The sequence below is a fragment of the Panthera pardus genome, unplaced genomic scaffold, assembly GCF_024362965.1.
Source record: "Panthera pardus isolate Hobbes unplaced genomic scaffold, ASM2436296v1 HiC_scaffold_22, whole genome shotgun sequence".
Lineage (NCBI taxonomy): Eukaryota > Metazoa > Chordata > Mammalia > Carnivora > Felidae > Panthera > Panthera pardus.
This window is the reverse complement of record NW_026526788.1, coordinates 60,768,167-60,790,141: the sequence shown is the minus strand read 5'-3', so window position 1 is coordinate 60,790,141 and position 21,975 is coordinate 60,768,167. Positions and strand designations below refer to the sequence as shown.

The 21,975-nt window shown below is 39.8% G+C and overlaps 1 protein-coding gene and 1 pseudogene across 3 annotated transcripts in view; one reads left to right on the top strand and one right to left on the bottom strand.

Moving 5' to 3' along the window:
• The window catches only part of NT5C2 (5'-nucleotidase, cytosolic II), a 144,926-nt gene that overhangs the window by 37,364 nt on the left and 85,587 nt on the right, over positions 1-21,975 (top strand). The window contains exon 1 of one of the 3 annotated variants that reach the window (XM_019459300.2): positions 7,978-8,049. The exons of the other annotated variants lie outside the window; for them this stretch is intronic. The gene's annotated coding sequence lies outside the window, so the exon portion shown is untranslated. Of the gene's footprint in view, positions 1-7,977; positions 8,050-21,975 lie in introns of those variants that run through there. 3 annotated transcript variants of the gene reach the window in all.
• On the bottom strand, positions 630-1,517 carry LOC128779060 (40S ribosomal protein S11-like; annotated as a pseudogene).

The following is a 21,975-nucleotide window of genomic DNA, read 5'->3' as shown; positions in this document are numbered from 1 at the left end:
ATGGATACTGTCCATGCCCTCCTGGAGCTTACAGCCTAATGAGCAGGCAGATATTAAAGACATATTCACACAAAAACTTCTTTAATTGTGATTGTGGGAAGGGAAGGGAACTGGAGAGATGGGGAAGTAAAGGACAGCATGAAAGAAAATACCAGGGTAAAGAGAGTGGTAAGACCTCTCCAAGTAACATTTGAGCTAACACCTAAAAGATGAATAGGGTTCAAAAGGTGAAAAGAGCTTTTCATGCAGAGGAAACAGTATAAGCAAGGACATGTGGACCGGGAACTGAAAAGTGGCCATATGGAAGGAACCCAGTGGACACGGAGGAAATGGTCCTATATAAATACGTGTTCAATTCCTTTAAAAATTTTTTTGGGGTCGCCTGGGTGGCTCGTCGGTTAGGCATCCAACTCTTGCTTTTGGCTCAAGATCTTGTGGTTGGGGGGTTCCAGCCCTGCATGGGCCTCTGTGCTGGTGGTGTGGAGCCTGCTTGGGATCTGTTTCCCTCTTGCTCTGCCCCTCCCTTGCTTGCTCTCTATCTCTGTCTCAAAATAAATTAAAAAATAAATTAAAAAAAATTTTTTTTTTAATTTTCACTGTGGTAAAATATATATAACAGAATTTGCCATTTTAAACTTTTAAAACACTTAAAAATGACCCCTGGGTGGCTCAGTTGGTTAAGCATCCTGACTCTTGATTTTGGCTCAGGTCATGATTTCAAGGTTCCTGAGATGCAGCCCCACATCAGGCTCTGTGCTGACATAGTGGAGCCTTCTTGGGATTCTCTTTCTCCTTCTCTCTCTTTCCCTACTCTGCTTGTGCTCACTCTCTCTCAAAAGAAATAAACATTTAAACATTTTAATGGCATTAGGTACATTTATAGTGTTGTGCAACCATCAGCACTGCCTTTTCTTCTTCCTTCCTTCCTTTCGACAGGGAAAATAACTTTATTTTCATCAGGAGCGTGGGCAGATGTCTAGTCTCAGAACTTCTGGAATTGCTTTTTGGTACCAGCGGCCTTCATGACTTTGAACACATTGAATCGCACAGTCTTGCTCAAGGACCTGCACTTACCCACTGTGACTATGTCATCAATTTGGACATCTCTGAAGCAGGGGGACAGGTGCACAGACATGTTCTTGTGGGTTTCTCAAAGTGGTTGTACTTTGATATGTAGTGGAGGTAGTCTTGGAAGATGACAGTGGTCCTCTGCGTCTTCATCTTGGTCACCATGCCAAACAGAACCTGCCCTCTGATGGAGACATTACTGGTAAAGAGGCTTTTCTTAATGATCTAGGTGCCCTCACTGGTCTCCTTGGACATCCTGAAGCCCAGACCAGTGTTTTTGTAGTATTGAGGGAGCATCTCCTTGCCAGTTTCTCTAAGCAGAACCCTTTTGTTATTTTGAAAGATGATTGGCTGCTTTTGGTAGGCACACTCTCTGTCTGAATGTCTGCCGTCTTCCTGACTGCCTGAAAAAGGTACCACTGTCTATTTGCAAAACTCTTTTTTTCCATGATCCAGATGGAAACTCTGTCCCCATTAAGTAATAACTCTCCTGCCAGCCCCCAGTAATCTCTAATCTACTTTCTGTCTGTATGAATTTGCCTGTTCTAGATATTTCGCATAAGTGAAATCACATAGTATTTGTCCTTTTGTGTTTGGCTTATTTTACTTGGCATAATGTTTTCAAGGTTCATCCAGGTTGTAGCAGGTACCAGAACTTCATTCATTCTTATGGCTGAATAACATTCCTTTGTATGTATGTACCACATTTTGTTTATCCATTCATGTATTAATGGACTCTTGGGTTGCTTCCACTTTTTAGCTACTGTAAATTATGCTACTATGAACATCAGTATAAAGGTGTCTGTTTGAGTCCCTATTTTCAATCTTTTTGGATATATACCCAGAAGTGGAATTGTTGGATCGTAAGGTAATTCTATGTTTAGCTTTCTGAGGAACCACCAAGCTGTTTTCCATAGAGGCTGTACCATTTTACATTTCTACCAGAAATGCAAGAGTGTTCTAGTTTCTGTACATCCTTGTCAACACTTGTTATGTTGCTTTTTTTTCCCTTTTAACTTTAGCTATCCTCATAGGTATGAAGTAGCACATCTATGTATTTGATTCTGACTCTTCTGTCTGCTCTGGAATCCATCTCTCCTGAAACTCTGAAGCTCTTAGGCATCTGGAATATAATGACCTGCCTTTATGTTTTACCCAAGTGTCTAATTACCTAAATAGATGTTCAGCAACTCTGGGGTAAAGTGTGGATAGGGGATCTCCAGTATTTACCACCTGGTAGATGTTCAGTAAATGAAATGATTGTCATAGAACTTGCAGATCTTGTCTTTCTCAATAATAAAAAGAAAATTATTTCTTTTTTAGAAATAGTTTTATTTATTTATTTGAGAGAGAGAAAGAGAGAGAGAGAGAGAACGAGCATAAGTGGGGGAGGGGCAGAGGGAGAGAGGAACAGAGGATCCGAAGCAGGCTGGGTGCTGACAGCAGCAAGCCCCATGCGGGGCTCAAACTCATGAACTGAGAGATCATGACTTGAGCCGAAGTCCAACGCTCAACCAACTGAACCACCCAGGTGCCCCGGAATGAAATAATTTTCATAAATGCCTGAGACGATTGGTTGATTACATTCCATTCATTTAAACTGCAGAGCTGATCCGTGCAACTCCTTCACTTTATGGCCTCAATTACTCTTCGACACACTTAGGGTAAGATAATCATTTATCTGGTCTACGGTGCCCTGCAAGGTCTGATCCTGCCTCTTTCCAGGTCCTTTTTTTTTTTTTTTTTTTTTTTTTTGCCACTTTCTCCTTTTCTCTCTGCCTTTTCTCTCTAGGCTTCAGATCATTTTATACATACACAGGTTCATCCCTACTTTCAGGCCTTTGTATCTACTGGTCCCTCTTTCAGGAATCCTCACTCTTCCAAGCAAGCCCCTCTCTCTTTTTAGTTGAAGTCCTACTCATCCTTCAGGTCTCAGGTGAGATGTTATTTCCTTAGGGAAAGTTCCCTTCCTGACCTTCTCCCTATCCCAAAACCTAGCCCCTATTTTGTTTTCCCTCATTGTATCTTTTACTTTTCCTGAATATCACTTCCCTAAAATTGTGATAAAATAATTATTCATTTAAAGCTCATCTTTCCAAGCAGTCAGAAACCTCCTGCAGAAACCCACGTCTCTATTGATCAGTATTAGGCACAGAGTAGAAGCTCACTGCATGTTTTTGAATAAATGTAGGTCCTTCTAAGTCTTACATGGATGTCCCATCTCTCAAATTGGACTAGAAATAGACATTTCTAGCTAGACTAAACATTTTATGGTTGGCTTCTTCCATAATGCCTGTACTGGCACTTATCATGGTAAGTGCTGATCCTATGCTATTAGATAAAGAAGGATGAAAAACAGAGGAGACAAATGAGGTGGCTGATTGGATCTAAGATTGAACACTTCCTGGGACAAAGAGTTTTGGGCAGCAGGAGGTTGTTTCTAGGCCCCAGGCCAGGGTGTTAAGCAATGTTTGCATTTCTCTGAGAGTTTCTACCAAGGAGCAGAAAACTGATGAGTAACCTGTGAATGCTGCTTACGTTCTGGTTGACTCAGACTTTTATGGTATTCTGGGGAAAATAGTATTAATCAGAGGGGTGGGACAGCCATGTGGGTGCTGGGCAGGAAGTTTGGTGAGAGGCCATCCAAGGCCACAGTAGAATGGCCTCTCTTTTTAAGCACTCACTGCCCAGGCCCTTCAGCCCATGCCAAGTTAGAGATCACAAGCAAGCCACTTAAGGCTCCTTTGCTTCCTCAGGCTCCCCACTCTTCTGTTAGAAGGTTCAGTTCTTTCATACTTGGTATGGCTTGTCTTACTCCAGAAGGAGTCATAAGGCCAAAAGCCCTGTCCTTTTCCTTTCTTCTGCAATTAAAAAAAAAAATAATTTCTGGTTACAAAAACAATACATGAATACACTTATCTTCAGAAACAGTAAAACTAAATTAAACTCCCCTTGAACTTACCCCCAATCTTGGCCCCTTACCCCATCTTTAGAGATAGAGATAGCTTTTTTTTTTAAGAGAGAATTTTTTTTAAGTTTATTTATTTATTTTGAGACACACACACACACACACACACACACACACACACACACACACAGTGGGGGAGGAGCAGAATCCTAAGAGGGAGAGAATCCCAAGCAGGCTCTGCGCTGTCAGCACAGAACCCAACGTGGGGCTCTACCTCATGAACTGTGAGATCATGACCTGAACGGAACTCAAGAGTCTGATGCTTAACTGACAGCCACCCAGGCACCCCTAGAGATAACTTCTGATGAGTTTGGCATGTAGCCTTATAACCTGTTTTAAAAAATCTTTTACAAATTTAATGTGTGATTGTCTTAGTTTGGGGTGCTATAATAGTATACCAGTCACTTAGTAGCCTATAAAATTCCTCACAGTTCTAGAGGCTGGGAAGTCCAAGAGCAAGGCACCAGCAGATTTGGTGAAGGCTTGTTTCCTGGTTCAGAGACAGCTGTCTTCTTACTTTGTCCTTACAGAGCAGAGAAGGTAGGAAGTTTTCTGGGGTCTCTTTTATAAGGGCACTCATTCCATTTATGAGGACTCTGCCCTCATGACCTAATTACCTTTCAATGGCCCCACCTTTACACACCATCACATTAGGCATTAGGTTTCATCATCTGAATTTAGAAGGGGATACAAACATTGTCTATAGCAGTGTTGATAAGAGATAATGGTATTTATGTCTATTTTAACATTTTATTTTGAAAGTAATTTTAGTTTACAGGAGAGTTGCAAAGTGTTTTAACATTTTATTTTGAAATAATTTTAGATATACAGAAGAGTTGCAAAGATCTTAACAGAAAGTTCCAGTATACCTTCACTCAGCCTCTCCTAATGTTAACAGGTTCCATAACTCTGGTTTAATGGTCAAAACTAAGAAATTAACACTGGTACAATATACTATTAAATTATAAACTTTGTTAAAACTTTACCAGTTTTTCCACTAATGTGTTTTTATGGTTCCAGGATCCAACATTGCATTTAGTTTTCTCTTTAGCTTCCTCCAGCCTGTGACAGTTCTCAGTCTTTCCTTGACTTCCATGACCCTAACGCTTTTTTTTTTAAAGGCTTCCATTTTTTTTAAGTTCATTTATTTATTTACTTTTAAGTAATCTCTGCACCCAACATGGGGCTCGAACTCTTGACCCCGAGATTAAGAGTTACATGTTCTCCCAACTGAGCCAGCCAGGCACCCCAACCTTAATCCTTTTGAATAGTCCAGGTCAGGTATTTTGTAGAATATCCCTTGATTTGGGTTTGTCTGATGATTTTTCATAATTAGACTGACGTTATCCATTTTGAGGAAGATTTTTTAAAAATATCAATATAATATACATATTATATATCATGCTGCAACTTGCTGCTTACATTCAGCTATATGATTTTGAGATAAATCTATATTAACATATAGATCAAGGTCACTTCTTTTAAATCCTCTATAGAATTCCATTATGAGCATTCTAAATTTTATTTAGCCACTCCCCTAGTGATGGGCATTAAGGCTGATTCCACATTTTCTTTCTTTAAATTTAATTTTTAAAAAATTTTAAAAGTTTATTTAACTTTAAATATTTTTTACTGTTTTAAAGTTTATTTAACTTTATTTATTTAACTTTAAATATTTTTTATTTTTTAAGTTTATTTAACTTTTTTCTGTTAGCACAGAGCCTGATGTAGGGCTGGATCTCATGAACAGTAAAATCATGACCTGAGCTGAAATCAAAAGTTGGACGCTCAACTGACTGAGCCACCCCAGCACCCTCACATTTTATTTTTTAACAATATCATAGTAATTATCCTTATACACACCTCCATATTACATACAGTTAGATAAGTAGAAGTGGTATTGCTGAGACATGGATTTAATAGATGTTGTTCAGTTGCCCTCTAAAGTGGAGATGCCAATTTATATTCTTTTGATATTATGAAGATTGAAAATTGTTGCCAATCTCAGTTTTAATTTCCATTTCCTTGGTTACCAGTGAGATAGTACTTTTTTGTGTATTTGTTAGCAATTTGTATTTTCTGTGAACTGCCTATTTATATTATTTGCCCATTTTTCTAGTAGATTTTTCTTCTTATTGATTTGTTAAGAATCCTTTGTATGTTCCAGATACAAATCCTTTGTTTTATATATTACAAATTTTTTCTTAGTTATGTCTTAAGTTTGTTTCCCAATTTTTAAAGTTATTACATGTCTCTGATTTTTAAAATTACTTGTTCTGGTTTTTTTTGGAAACACAGTCCTTGATTATAAAAGTAGTATAAACAATGTAGAAAACCTGGGAAATTTATGGAAAAGTATAAAGAAGAAACCACCCTGAGTAACATACTTATATATTTCCTTTTAGTTTGTGTGTGTTTGTGTGTGTGCACTTTTTCTTGCTGTTGGATTTTATATACATATATATATATGCGTGTGTGTGTGTGTATATGTATATATATACGTATATATGCATACACACACACACACACACACACATATATATATATATATATATATATGCATGCATTTTATTTGCTCAGTGGGATGGTCTTTAGACAGAAATCCTGACCTTTTCCCAAAAACACTTGGTTTAAAGATGGTATTAGATGAACTTCCAACTCCTATTCCTTTTTCTCACATAATCCTGAAAAATCTAGTAGGTGAGAGGTCCAAGGCCTGTCCTCAGCTGACCTGAATTGAAGTTGGCTCAAAAACCACCAGAGAGTTAAAAAAAATGCTCCAGCAGAGCAGTTATTTAAAAGTCTTGAAGGTTTTAGTTGATGGCAAGCGCAATGAGTCAATAGTGCGGAAGCCAAGAACTTCACTGTGTGAATGGAAGGCAGTAAGTCCTATAAGGAGGAAGTTAGGGGACTGCTTTGCTCTGATGGTACTACAAACATTTGATTCCGTTTTGGGTGATATACTCTACAGGAGCCACATTCAAACCTACTAGGTTCATGAGGAGAATGAGGACAAAGACCTTCCCTCCCCCAGTAAAGGGAGATACTGGTCCAGAACAAAAGAAGACCTTGGGCAGAAATCTTCAAGTATCTGAAAAGTAGAAGTCAAAGAGAGATTAGACCGGTTTGTTCTCTGAGGCTCCCAAGGGATAGGACTTGGGCCAGAAAGTAGAGGCTTCAGAAACACTTTATTACCGTTGTCAGCGCTGCTGAGGAATGCATTGCTCTGGAAATAGTGGGCTTTCTGTCACTTGGGGTCTTCTTTAGAATTGGTGGTGGGTCAATACAAACATTTATTGAGTGCTGTGTGCCAGGACTGTGCTAAGCACCTTCCCTCTACTGTTTCATCCTGTAACACCTGTACGTACTATTGTTATCTGTTCCTGTATTATAGATGAGGGAACTAGGTAGTGAGGTCAGGTAATTTGCCCAAGGTCACACAATTTGTAAGTGGTGGAACTGGAATTCCAGCCTGTTCTGACAAACTCCAAAGCTAGTGCTTTTAATTGTCAATGGGATTCAAGGGTGCTCTGGGGGTCTGGACCAGAGTGGCTTTGAGGTCCATTCGACCAGAAGATTCTGTGACTGGGAAAAAGGGTGCCCCATCCCTCTAAGGAAAAGCGTTGGAGCGTTGGCCAAGGCTAGGTAGCCCCGGGCCTTGCTGAGGGGCGGGGCACAAGGCCAAGGGATGCAGACCTAAAAGACATGTAAGGATTGTCAACACGCGTTACCCCACAGCTCGGCAACAACTGATGTTCTGTTGTTTGTGGATCTAGCAAACCTGAGCGCTAGAGCCCGAGGCGCGCACGCCAGCATCGCGGCTCCTCTCTGCCAGACCAGCTAGGGAGCGTCGTGGCGACCGGGTTATGCGGCGGAGCTGGGGAAAGAACAGCGCGCCGGTCCCTGGCAGGGCGCGAGCTGGGGGCGGTGCCAGGGCGGCGGGGGCGGGGAAGGCGCGCGCCGAGGCGGCTGCGGCAGTTGCGCGCTGGGATTGCTGCCGTGCGGCGGGGCCGGTGAGTGCGGCTGGACCCGCGGGAGGGCGGGGAGGGAGCGGGCGAGCGAGCCAGCAAGCACGCGAGGGAGGGTGCGTGTCCGAGCGCGCGACTTGGGACCGGGGACCGGGGACCGGGGGCCAGCGCCTGCCCCTGCCCCACCCGGGCCGCTGCGCCCCTCCCAGCGCTCGCCTGCGTGTCTGAGGGCTCGGCGCCCGCGTCCCCGCACGGCGTTCCCACCCCCTCCCCCCGCAGCTCGCCCCTGCCTCAGATTGGCCCCTACCTCCGCGTCGCGGCGACGCCCCCAGCCTCACGTCACGCCCGCGCCATTGTTTCCATGCCTTCGGCTCGTCGGGACTCGCCTTACCCTCGGAGCGCGGCCCTTCGTCTCCTCAGAGCCAGCCTCGTCGTGTCACGTCCTGTTCCCCCGCTTTCCTCACGCTGGTGGCAGCCCCCACCCCGCCTCAGGCGGATACCTCTTTACTCAGTTCTGCTTATTTTTCCGGCCGACGCCGGCTTTCGCCGTCCTCGCCAGAGGCCAGCGGTTCCGCCCTCTTGATGGGCCTCAACCCCTGCGCTTTCGCGGTGGACCCCAGGGAACTAGCGGACAGCTGTGGAAGGAGGCGAGGTTGACAGCGTTTTAGCAAGACCCGCCGGAAATTGCCAGCTTGATAGCCCACATGCCAGTTCTGTCCTTGCAGTGCTTCTTGGAAAGCTCACCGCGAATCGCAAACCGCCGCAAAAACCATGCTCGTTCTTTCCAAAGGGCTCTCAAGTCCGGGGTCAGCCGTCCGGTGGCGGTCCGTTCCTTTCCTTTTCTGGGGATCCCTGAAGCTGGTGATAGTCGAGAGGGGAGATGCACATCAGAGGCCTGAACCATTAGTCGTTAAGCATAACGTTTGGGGGGTTTGACGTCAGTAGGCCTCAGCTTTTAAAAGCAGTCGGTAGAGCTTGGTGTCAGATTTGGTTTTTTCCAGTGCGGTCGGTCCCGTTAGGTTTGAGGGATGTATTGCAAAGCACAGTGCTCTGCAGTGACTAGTCACTTTATAGGGTTGTTTGTGTCCGGGTGCAGAGAGGTTCTTGGTTGAACTCTATTTGTTTCATAATGGCTGGACACTGTTCATTTTGCCTCTTCAGAGAGCAGGTGCAATTTCTGCTAACTAACTTGAAGGGAGGAATGTTGAAACAGTACCATTTACCATGGAAACTTAATGTGATTTAGGTCTTCTTGAAATTTACTAGGACATTTTTCTTTCCTAATTTAAGTTTTTTAAAGTAGGCTTCACGCCCAAAGTGGGGTTTGTACTCAAAACCCTGAGATCAAGAGTCACTTGCTCTCCCACTGAGCCAGCTAGGCTCCCCTACTGAGACACTTTTCAGCAATGGTTAGAATTTATCTAGATGAAGACGTCCAGGCCTGTAGAGGTTAAGTTCCAAAGGACACAGCTAGTCAGTAATTAAAATGAGAACTCCATAGGCCAATGCTAGCACACATAGACTTTGTTTCTGAAATTCATTTCTTTTGCAATATAAGCCACTACAATTTCGGCTCTTATAGGTTGCTGCATTTACTGTCATTAACCTAGAATTTAGTAATCAGTCTGTAAAATGAGAGGGCCGAAGGAGATGTTCTGCAGGGTTTTGGTCAGTTCCACGATTTGATTCCATGTATGAAAATTTGTAATTAGCTACAAGTTTCCAAAAGTTTGTAATTGTGGGGAGATTTATGTAGAGAGGTATTATGTATCTGCAAGCCTTACTACTGACATCAGGTGTATCTTCCTAAAGGAAACCAGTTGACAGTGGGATGTTAGGAGGAGGGATGTTCATTCATCTGTCTCTCTAGGCTGTTTCTGCTGTTTCATGGGGGAAAGAAAGCACTCATAACATGTTTGTTTTAATACATCTTTTCATTGCTCTTAACAAAAAGCTTAATTCAGTGAAATACTGAGGAACAAAAAACAAACCCCAACCTTTTCATACTATTTATGACTGTTGTTCTTTTCCAGTTCCTCATCTAAGCATTGTTTTTATGTAGTTTATTATTTTTTTAGTTTTTTAACGTTTTATTTATTTTTGAGAGACAGAGACAGAGTGTGAGCAGGGGAGGGGAAGAGAGAAAGGGAGACACGGAATCCGAAGCAGGTTCCAGGCTCTGAGCTGTCAGCACAGAGCCTGACTTGGTGCTCAAACTCACCAACCATGAGATCATGACCTGAGCTGAAGTCCGGTGCTTAACTGGCTGAGCCACCCAGGCGCCCCCTGTTTTTATGTAGTTTAAATTACTATGTATGTATTTTTTTAAAGCTTATTTATTTTGAGAGAGGCAGAGACCCTGAGAATGGGGGAGGGGTAGACAGAGAGAGGGAGAGAAAGAATCCCAAGCAGGCTCTACACTGCCAGTGCAGAGCCTGATACAGGGCTTGAACCCATGAAACTGAGATCATGATCTGAGCTGAAACCAAGAGTCAGTTGCTTAACTGAGTGAGCCACCCACACGTCCCTGTACATACTGCTTTTAATTTTGCATTTACCCATATTTCTGAGATGGCCGTGTATCTGAAGAATTCATCTACTTTTCATTTGTAGAGGCTCTATAACATGCTTTTATAGCAAGTAGTCAACACTGCCCGGCATACAGTCTCTCAGTAAATTTTTGTTGAAGGAATGTAGTATTTTGAACCACTTAACATCAATGAAAACAAAATGTTAAATATCACAGAGCATATGTGAAGTGACATTTGAGCAGTAAAGGCAGTCAGTGCTTTGAGCCAGTAAACAGCATCACATATGTTTGAGGGCCTAGTTTTTGGAGTCTGGGTTTGAGACCTGGCTTGCAACTTACCATCTCTGCAACTTTGGAAAACAGCCTCACTCAGTTTCTCTCACCACCAAAAAGGAGAAAATAGAACAAATTTCACAGGGTTGTGTGGGTTAAATGGGATAATTCCATTGAAGCAATACTAGCATACATTAAATTCTCTATAAATGTTAGCTGTTACTGTTTATTGTTGAAAGTGGGAAGATTACTGCATGTTTGTGGGATCAGGGAATAGATAAAGATGGTGACACAAGAGTAAGAAGATGCAAAAGTGGATGTAGTGAGGGTTTAATGAATAGGTTGCTCTCACTAAAACAAAGTGGTAGAGTAATAGTATGAGATAAGGCTGGAGAGAGAATTTCTGGTAAGCTGTTTTATAAGATAATGCTACATGGGTTTCTTGCAATAGAGCAGAATTAATGAAATAAGCTAACCTTTTTTAATGAGTGGTTGGTGTTCACTTTGTTTTTTAGGTTCAGACCAAAAAAAGTTCTTTGCTTTAAGGAAGTTGATTACAGATTGTTACAGATTGCCAAATTCCTTGTCATTTGAAACAGCATATCTTATATATGACTTTTGAAATTTGGTTGCGTTTTGTGATTGGTTACCAGAGCTTATGGTGGCTGTCCTTCATTTGTTCCTTCCTTTCTTCCTCTTTCCCTCTTTTTTCTTTTTTAAAGTTTATCTATTTATTTTGAGAGAGAGAGAGAGACACAGCATGTGAATGGGTGAGGGGCAGAGAGAGGGGGAGAGAGCGAATATCAAGCAGGCTCTATACTGCCAGTGCAGAGCCTGACATGGGGCTAGAACCCACGACTGTGATATCATGACCTGAGCTGAAGTCAAGAGTCGGATGCTTAACTCACTGAGCTACCCACGTGCCCCCTCCTTCTTTCTCTCTTAAATGGAAAACAACTTATTAGCAAGCCCCCCCCCCCCCCAAAAAAAAAAACCCCAGTAAAAACGGCAAAATTGCCAGCAGAGCAGAAAAACTGCCCTCTTTTTGGGTAGAGTACAGAACCAGAAGGTTTAAATTGACTTGGAGAGCGCTGAATTATTTGTTCCTACCTTTTGTGTGTATCTTGATTGGGAAGCAATATCAAGAGTGTAAGATGGAAAAGCCTGGCTATGTCAGGATCTGCTTGGAAAGAGAAAACTGAAGTCTGAAGCCTGAAACTTAATGGATAAAACAAACAAAAACAAAAATATATGGCTTGTTGGGAATTAGTATGTTTCCATTTCAGACGTCCAGTGGCATATATGTTTTAAAAGCTCCTTGGTTCAGTTTAATGGGGTTTCTTTAATGTTAAAATTTATTTTAAAATATGAAATACTTTTATATTTCAAATGTTTTTAAACATACAGAAAAGCATGTAATGATCACCTTGTAGGCCATCATATTTACTTTGTGTAGTTTTCTCTCTTTTTTTAGTTTATATATTTAGAGAGAGAGCAGGTGTGAGAGAGCAGGGGAGGGACAGAGAGAGAGGGAGAGAGAATCCCAAGCAAGCTCTGAGCTGTCAGCACGGAGCCCGATGTGGGGCTTGAATTCCTGAGCCATGAGATCATGACCTGAGCCAAAACCAAGAATCTGACACCTAACTGATTGAGCCACCCAGACACCCCTGTATATATTTCTTCTATTTTCTAATTGTGTGTTTTCTTTTTTCAATATAAATTTTTCAAAGGGATAAAACTACAGATACAGCTGAGGCCTGCCTGTATGTATCCTTGTTGGTCCTGTTTCCCTCTCTTGCCTTCTCTTGCCCACTTCTAGAGGTAAAGATGGTCATGAATTCAGTTATTATCATTCCCGTTATGTTTTTTTTTTTACTTTTACTAATATGTATATATCCATAAAAGTACATATACTCTTATGTTATACATACGATTCTGCAGCATGGTTTTTTTGTTCAGCATTGTTTTTGGTATGTGTGCATGTGGATACATAAGTCTTTATTAGTTCATTTTAGTTGCCCTATAGTATTGCATTATATGAATAAACCAGTTTATGGATTTTTAGGTATTTCTGATTTTTTTTTGAAGTAAAGTTTAATTTTATTGAATAGTATATAATACAGCTTTTTAATCATAAAGTATAATGAGAATTCCACCATGAACCTGTCACCTTTGGTGTTTCTTCAAGGGAATAAATCCGTAATTTCTACACAGTATCACTTTAAAACAATAAATCTCGATTCCTATTTAGAATAAAGCAAGAACCTAGCTATGGGACCTAAAGTTTTTAGCAAAACAATAAAATATTATCTTTATTTATTTTATTTATTTTTATTATTTTTTTAAATTTACATCCAAGTTAGTTAACGCATAATGTAATAATGATTTCAGGAGTAGAATTTAGTGCTTCATCACTTACATGTTAACACCCAGTGTTCATTCATCCCAACAAATGTCCTCTTTAATGCCCCTTGCCCATTTAGCCATCTTCCCACCCAGAACGCCCCCCAGCAACCTCTAGTTTGTTCTCTGTATTTAAGATTTTTTTGCTGTTATTAATGAAGCATAAACATTCTTGGATTGTCATCTTATTTACATATGTGAGAATTCTAAGCTTAGGGAAATCTTAGGTGGTAGAGTATGAAGATCTTCAACTTTGTTAGATAATGCCAAATTATTTTCTAGAATACTAAATCCAAAATCAGCAGATTGTGGGAGTTCCCAGTTTGCAATATGCTTACACTGATACTGTTTAGACGTTTAAATTTTAAAACAAATAAAATTTCATTTTAATTTGCTTTCCCTGATTATAAGTGAGATTGAGCTTCTTTACATCCATTTATTATAGGGTTTCCTTTTCTGTGAATTGCTGTTTATAGATTTCTCTTGGCTTGTTTACTTTTCCATCATTAGTTCCTAGCTCTCTTTATTTACTAATCCTTTCTCATTTGTGGTGTTGCAAATACCTTCTCAGTGTTTAATCTCTTTTCCTGTGCAGAAATTTTAAATTTTTATTCCAACTTTTTATTTGCAATAAATTTCAATATAGAAAAGTGCAATAATGTTCAATGAATTTGTCTTTCATTTGGATTCACCAGTTAACATTATGCCACGTTTTTTCATTTATACATTTTTTCCTGAACGTTTTGTTTTTTAATGTTTACTTATTTTGAGAGAGAGAGAGAGCAGGGGAGGGGCAGAGAGGGAGAGAATCCAAGCAGACTCTGTCAGCGCAGAGCCCGATGTGGGGCCGGATGTGGGACCCAGTGCGGGGCTTGATCTCGTGAACTGTGAGATTATGACACTTAACTAAGTGAGACAGTCAGGTGCTCCCTGAACCATTTAAAAGTAAGTCGCAGACATCATGACACTTCATTCCTCAAATGATCTACCTGAATACCCTAAAAACAAAGATGTCCCGTAAAACTACACATTTAACATGGAGGTAATATTATTATCTAATATATGGCGGATGTTAAAAATTTCACAGGGAAAATAGTTTCAGAGCGGTTCCAATAATGACCTGTATAGTATTCTTCAACCTAATTCATTGGTGCCTGGATCTAGTCTGAGATCACGAGTTAATTGCATTTAGTTGCCATGTCCCTTTAATTATTTTTAATCCACCGCAGGTTCCCAGCTTTTTGTTTGTTTTCTAAACATTGATGTATTTGAAGAGTCCAGGCCAGTTGTTTTGTAGAACAAAGCTGTAATAAAAGTTAGGTGAATGTGTTCTCTCAGAGTATCTTCTTATACTGTACTCACCCTTCTTGTGATGACATGAGATGATAAAGTGCCCACAAGATGAGATGAAGTGAATGGCGTAGGCATTGTGAAGTAACCTTAAGCTACTATTGATCTTCTGACTATAACACAAGGAGGATCATCTGCTTCTGGAGGTTGCAGTTGACACCAGATAACTGAAACCATGGAAAGGAAAACCACTAAGAAAGAGAGACCACTGTACTACATTGTGCAGAGGCTGCAAATATTAAACATCATGGGCTCTAGCATTATAAAGAATTATTAAGCACTATGTGTCAGCTGGTGTTCTTAGCACCTTGCACTTATTAATGTATTGAATCCTGGTTCCAAATCTGGCCATTTTGGAGTGGAGGAAAGAAACTGAAGTGATTGTGTAATTTGCTCAGTCATAGAGCTAGTTAAATTAGTGTTGGAGGCAGATTTTGAATCCAGGCATTGTGGCTCTAGAATGTATGCTCTTCATCATAAGTAGAATTCTGTGATGTTGGTGAAATTATTTAACTTCCCAATGCTGTTTTCTTCTTTGTATAATGAAGATAATAGCACCTAACTCATATGGTGGTTGTGAGAAGTCAGATGAAATATGTATAGTGCTTAGAATAATACATGAAAAAATGTGAATGCTTAGTAAATGTTAGCTGTTATGTTAGCATTATTAAGGCATTGAACTTATGTATCTCTGAATTTTTACCAAATAACCAGACTAATCCATAAATGAATTTATAAACCAAAAAGTGAAAATACTGTGATGATTATTTCTGCCTTTCTGATTTTTATCTTTTTTTTTTTTTTTTTTTTTTTTTGTGGTGAGAGTTAAGATTACAGCTAGAACAAAGTTGAACGATGAGCCAGGAACTCATGGGTAAAATAATTCGTTCTTTTCGAAATCAAACAATTTTTACCTCCTTTTTAAAAGAATGTTCAAGAATTATTATTAAAGGTGCAAAGAATTGTATATTGGCTCAATGTAAAAAATGTCAGGCTTAGTTACCTTTATGCTTTTGAAAGACCTTAGTTAATTATAGCAATATTTTAAAGAAATAGATGGCATACTACATATCCTCAAGCGCATTCATTTAAAATGTCTTCTTGGGGCGCCTGGGTGGCTCAGTCGGTTAAGCGTCCGACTTCGGCTCAGGTCACGATCTCACGGTCTGTGAGTTCGAGCCCCACGTCCGGCTCTGGGCTGATGGCTCGGAGCCTGGAGCCTGCTTCTGATTCTGTGTCTCCCTCTCTGTCTGCCCCTCCCCCGTTCATCCTCTGTCTCTCTCTGTCTCAAAAATAAATAAACGTTAAAAAAAAAAAATAAAAAAAAAATAAAATGTCTTCTTTACATGCTTTCTTTTTCTTTGTGTCAATAACCATGTTATTGTTGAAGGTCTGGTGTTACTCAAAACATTGTTAGAAGAAACTTTCATATGTTGATATAGAACAAAAATACTGTATTGTGTATGATATGGCTCAAGTAACAGAATTCCAGGAGTAGCAGTGGTAGAATGTTTAGGAGAACATAATAAAATTCAGGTCTCCCTTGTATATTTAGGAACTTTAGGAACATGTGAAGTAAATTTGTATTTTCCAGTTCGTTTCAGACTAGAAATTGGAACATATTATTGCTTGAAGAAGAACAGATTGTCAAGGCAACAGGTACTGCATTTCTCACTTGACAAGATCTCTTCTCAGTTTTGTTATTTTCCATCAGAGAACAAAGAAGCTTTTGTTCCAAGGCCTGATGTCGAAATGTTAGCAAAATATTACGTTAATCAAGCCAAGATTCTTATGCGTTTCTGAACCAAAAGTAAGATTTCACAAAGACTGTTTTAGAGCGTTAAAAGGAACTTGTGCAATTCTTGCGTTTTCAGGCTTACACAAGAATTAGCTTTTAAAGAGCAAAGAGCTGCCAAGTGTATAGGTCTAGGAGCTCCATTTTTTTCTGCCTGTGTGTATCAAGTCGCCGTTAAAAGAACTGGGAAACAGCAGCAAAACAAAACAAATCTCACCTTATGGTCTTCTATTTTAGAGAAAGAGACTGACTCTTACTATCAAAATGTATCATGTCTGGAAGTGTTAATGTGCAAAAAAAGAAAAAGGGTATGAGAATAGCAAATAATATGTGCGCAAGTTTGTTAGTTGCAATTTGTTAGCTTTCACTTGGTGTGCAAACTATGAATGCTGGCCTTTTACAGGAATGTATAGTACATTTGCAGGGTAAATGATAGAACTCTGAATGAAACTAATGAAATGAAAATGAACAAAAAGCTGTTACGAAGTGTTCAGAAGATAAGAGGTAATGAAACATTTAACACAGTTTTATTTTAATACAACAGTTTTAAGGAGTCTCCCTTTTGGGGAAAATATCTCAAAATATTTTATGTGATTATTTTCTTCACATATTTTATGATTAGAAGGAGTTACAAAAATACTTTCAAAGCTGTGGTTTGTTTGAAAGTGCTGTTCTTTGAGTTAGAGGTGACACAATTGTCGGGAGGGAAGAATTTTCTCTGCCCTTCAGAGTCCTAGCTGGACTAAGAAGTAAATTAACATGGGACAGATTAACAGGAAAAAGTCAAATTTAATAGCATACATAGGGGGACTCCACACAGACGTGGAAATTCCAGAGATGGACAACATGATGCTTATATGTGCTGAGGAGAGGGGTAGGGGCTTGAGGAGATACAAAGGGGAGAGAGAACTTGAGCAGGAAGGTGAGAGGAGATGGTTGGAAGACAAAGATTGCCTTGTTATGAAGATAAGTTTCTTAGAGGAGTTTCTATTATTAGCTCTCTTCTTGATAGAAGCAGGCAATTGAGGGACAGGTAAAGAGCTTCTGAATCTGCTAGGTTTTGTTTGCTTTTAACTAAAAATGGTGGCCCATCCTGGGGCAGCCTGCCATTGGCTCCTGTGCTATTAACTATAGATTTTATAATTTAGATTTTCATCAGTACTGTTAGATAAATTAATCTATACCTGTATCTGACTCCCCTTGTTTTCTAGGGAATACATTTGTAAGTTTGTTGGTTTGTTTGTGGTCATGTTACAGAGGGGACCCTAAGCCATACGTAATGTTAAAACTGACTTACCACTATACTTTCTTGGTTTACTTGCTCATTGGTCAAGGAATAGCGTTATCAAGGGCCATGTGTGAAGTATGCCTACTTATCAAACAGATGCTGAGTGGAGACTTATCAAGGGTTTGCAGTAGGCAAGAAGCCTGTTCCTTACTGTTAGACCAGCCAGTAAAAGTGATTCTACAGATGTGCATTTTCCTTTCAGTAGAAATGGCCCACAGCAGTATTGTCAGTATTCTTCTGGTTCAACATACCTTACAGTTCATACATAACTTGTATTAATTATATAGATTGTGTATTTAAAGCTGTTAGCAAGTTGTCAGAACATAAGGAAAACAAGGTCATATGAAATATTTTGTAAGTATCCTTAGTATCATAACAAAGGAAATGTTTTTAAAAAGTCAACTGTAATAAAGTAATTTTACTACTTTACACACACTCAGGTGCACATTTACACAGATACAATGTGCCTCCTTATTTAGTTCAATACCAGGCCTTACAGATGGAGGATTATCTTTAACTCTTCTTTTTCCATAAACTAGTTTAATATATGTAATATGCAGTTAAAGTTGTATTTATGAAGATTAAAATAAATTTCAAGCTGGTGAGAAAATTTGAAGAGACCATTCAAAATTATTCTTATTCTTTCCACCCAAGTTTCAGAGCGGTGTTCAGTGTTCTTAGAATGGTTGATTATAAAACTTAGAAATTTCAAGTTTTATATTTAAACACAAAATAAATTCCAGTGAAGTTTAGTAAAACCCTGAGTGTTCATACTTACTTGCTGTTATCATTACTCTGTTATCTAGATTGACCTACTTATTCTGGTGAACAATGAATGTTTGATTCAGTATATCATATATATTAAGCACTTTGCCAGATAGACTTGTGCTACATAATGTGTTTACTTGCTACTCACTTCTTTCCAAGTAAATTACTGATGTGAGCTGAAACATTTAAAATGGTTTTACTAACCAGGTTTACCCTAGATTCAGTTACTCTTTGCTTCCTGTTTTCATTAGTTGCCTGGAGCCGTTGGGGCAGCTGTTTTTCCTTTTAAGGGGTGGGGCAGGGATAGGGGGGTGGTGACATCATTAGTGGTGAAAGGAGCGGGTATGTTGAAATATTTTTACGTGAAACAACAATATTTCAAATGCTTGAAAGTTCGTTTCAGTTGTTACTCTTCAGGGACAAGTATTTTGTAGGCTGTGTATTTTATGTTGAAACAAAGAATTTTCTAACTGTACCACTATTGTTTGAAAGGAATTATAATTTGAGCTTTTTATTCCGTATTAGTCACTACTGTACCTTACTGAATAAAACTCCTCTTAAGCTTGATACTGTAAACAAGTGACAAATGAAATATTTACCTACTTATTAGAACTGTTGTCTCTTTTGGTTTTTTTGGCCAATTGATAAAGTATCATCATCTTTAATTCTTTTTTTTATTTTTTATTTTTTTATTTTTTTTTAAATTTTTTTTTTTTCAACGTTTTTTATTTATTTTTGGGACAGAGAGAGACAGAGCATGAACGGGGGAGGGGCAGAGAGAGAGGGAGACACAGAATCAGAAACAGGCTCCAGGCTCCGAGCCATCAGCCCAGAGCCTGACGCGGGGCTCAAACTCATGGACCGCGAGATCGTGACCTGGCTGAAGTCGGACGCTTAACCGACTGCGCCACCCAGGCGCCCCTCATCATCTTTAATTCTAATATTACTAAAGAAAATAGTTAAGCATTAGATAGATTGACTCTGGATAGTGTTCAAAAGTCTGTCATATAGTGTTAAGATGTGTTAGATAAGATCATAGTAAAATTGTCATATGAGGAATTATTTGAAGATGATTATTTAAAAAATCTTACCCCTTATCTTCACATAACTGTATAGACTTCATGGCAGATTTTATTCCATATTAGTGATAATGTGATTACTTAATAATTTATGTTTACATTTTATTTTTTTTTTATTTTTTTTATTTTTAACGTTTTTTATTTATTTTTGGGACAGAGAGAGACAGAGCATGAACGGGGGAGGGGCAGAGAGAGAGGGAGACACAGAATCGGAAACAGGCTCCAGGCTCCGAGCCATCAGCCCAGAGCCTGACGCGGGGCTCGAACTCACAGACCGCGAGATCGTGAGATCGTGACCTGGCTGAAGTCGGTCGCTTAACCGACTGCGCCACCCAGGCGCCCCTATGTTTACATTTTAGTTAAAGTTTTATGTTCTCTTTGTGAGAGTCTGTAACCTGAATTTTTAAAAGAAAATACATTTTGGAGCACCTGGATGGCTCAGTCAGTTAACGTCCCACTCTTAAATATATATTTTTTGTTTATTTTGAGAGAGAGAGAGTGCATGCAGGCAAGGGAAGAGCAGAGAGGGAGAGAGAATCCTAAGCAGGCTGTGTACTGTCAGTGTGGAGCCCAACACAGGGCTTGATCTCATGAACCATGAGATCATGATGTGAGCCAAAATCAAGAGTTGGATCCTTAAGAGACTGAGCCACCCAGGTGCCCTGCTCATCCCACTCTTGATTTTTGCTCAGGTCATGATCCCAGGGTTGTGGGATAGAACCCCACATTGGGCTCTGTGCTCAATGTGGAGCCTGCTTAAGATTCTCTTTCTCTCTCTCTCTCTGCCCCTCACCCTCAGCTCTCAAAAAACAACAACAACAAAAGAAAAGGTATTTTTTTAATTGTTTTTTTTCATTTTTTTTTAACATTTATTTATTTTTGAGAGACAGAGTGCGAGTGGAGGAGGGGCAGGGAGAGAAGGAGACACAGAATCTGAACCAGGCTCCAGGCTCTGAGCTGTCCGCACAGAGCCCGATGCGAGGCTCGAACCCACAAACTGTGAGATCATGACTTGGGCCAAAGTTGGATGCTCAACCAACTGAGCCACCCAGGTGCCCCAAAGAAAAGGTATTTTGTTGACGTCCATGAATGACCCAGGAAAGTGCTTTGAATTTTCCCTATAATAATTTGAATAAAGGAATTAAAATCTGTGGGGAAAATCTTTTCTTAGTGTAGTTACTACCTCTCATTTTTTTGTGTGTTTATTTTGAGAGAGAGCAAGAGTGGGGGAAGGGCAGAGAGAGAATCCCAAGCAGGCTCAGCACTCAGCAAGGAGCCCATGGACTAATCCCAGGAACTGGGAGATCATGACCTGAGCCGAAATTAAGAGTTGGACACTCAACTGTGCCACCACTCAGGCGCTCCTCTACCTCTAATTTTTGAGGAAAGAAAAAGCCTGACTTTAAAAAACCGTTTCATTGAGGTATAAATATATGCAATAAACTGCACATATTTAGAGTATACACTAAGTTTTTATGTATGTGTACACATGTGAAACAATCACCATAATTAAGATAATGAACATATCCCTCCCAAAAGTTTCTTTGAGTCCCTCTTTGCCTTACTCCTTCACCTCAGTCAGCCACTAATCTTATTTCTGTTACTGCAGATTAGTTTGCATTTTCTGGAATTTTATGTAAACAGGATCATGTAGTATGCAGTCTTGTTTGTCTGCTTTCACTTAGCATAATTCTGAAATTTATTCATGTTGTATATCAGTAGTTCATTTTTTTTTAAGTTTGTTTATTTTGAGAGAGAAAGCACCAGGAAGGGAGGGGCAGAGAGAGGAGAGCATGAGAATCCCAAGCAGGCTTCAGACTAGTGTGGAGCCCCATGTGGGACAGAAACCCACCAACCCTCAGATTGTGACCTGAGCTGAAGTAGATGCTTAACCAGCTGAGCCACCCAGGAGCCCCAGTAGTTCATTTTTTTTTAAATTGCATAGTATTATTCCATTGTATGGATGTACTACAGTTTATCCATTCACCTGCTCATAGATGCTTGGCTTGTTTTACTTTATGGTTATTACAAACAAAGTTGCTATGAATATTTGTGTAAAAGTCTTTATATTTGCTTTCACTTCTTTTTAAAATTTTTTTTTCACATTTATTTATTTTTGAGAGACAGAGCATGAGTGGGGGAGGGTCAAAGAGAGAAGGAGACAAAGAATCCAAAGCAGGCTCCAGGCTCTGAGCTGTCAGCACAGAGCCCGAAGCGGGGCTCGAACCCACAAACTGTGTGAGATCATGACCTGAGCCAAAGTTGGACGCTCAACTGATTGAGCCACCCAGGTACCCCATTTGCTTTCATTTCTCTTGGATAATTAGGAGTAGAAAGGTTGGGCCACATAGTAGATACGTGTTTAACTTTTAAGGAAATGGAAAACTTTTCCAAAATGCTTGTATCATTTTTATATTTTCAATCAGCAGTGTATTAGAGTTCTAGTTGCTCTATTTCATCACTAAATTTGGCATGGTCAGTCTTC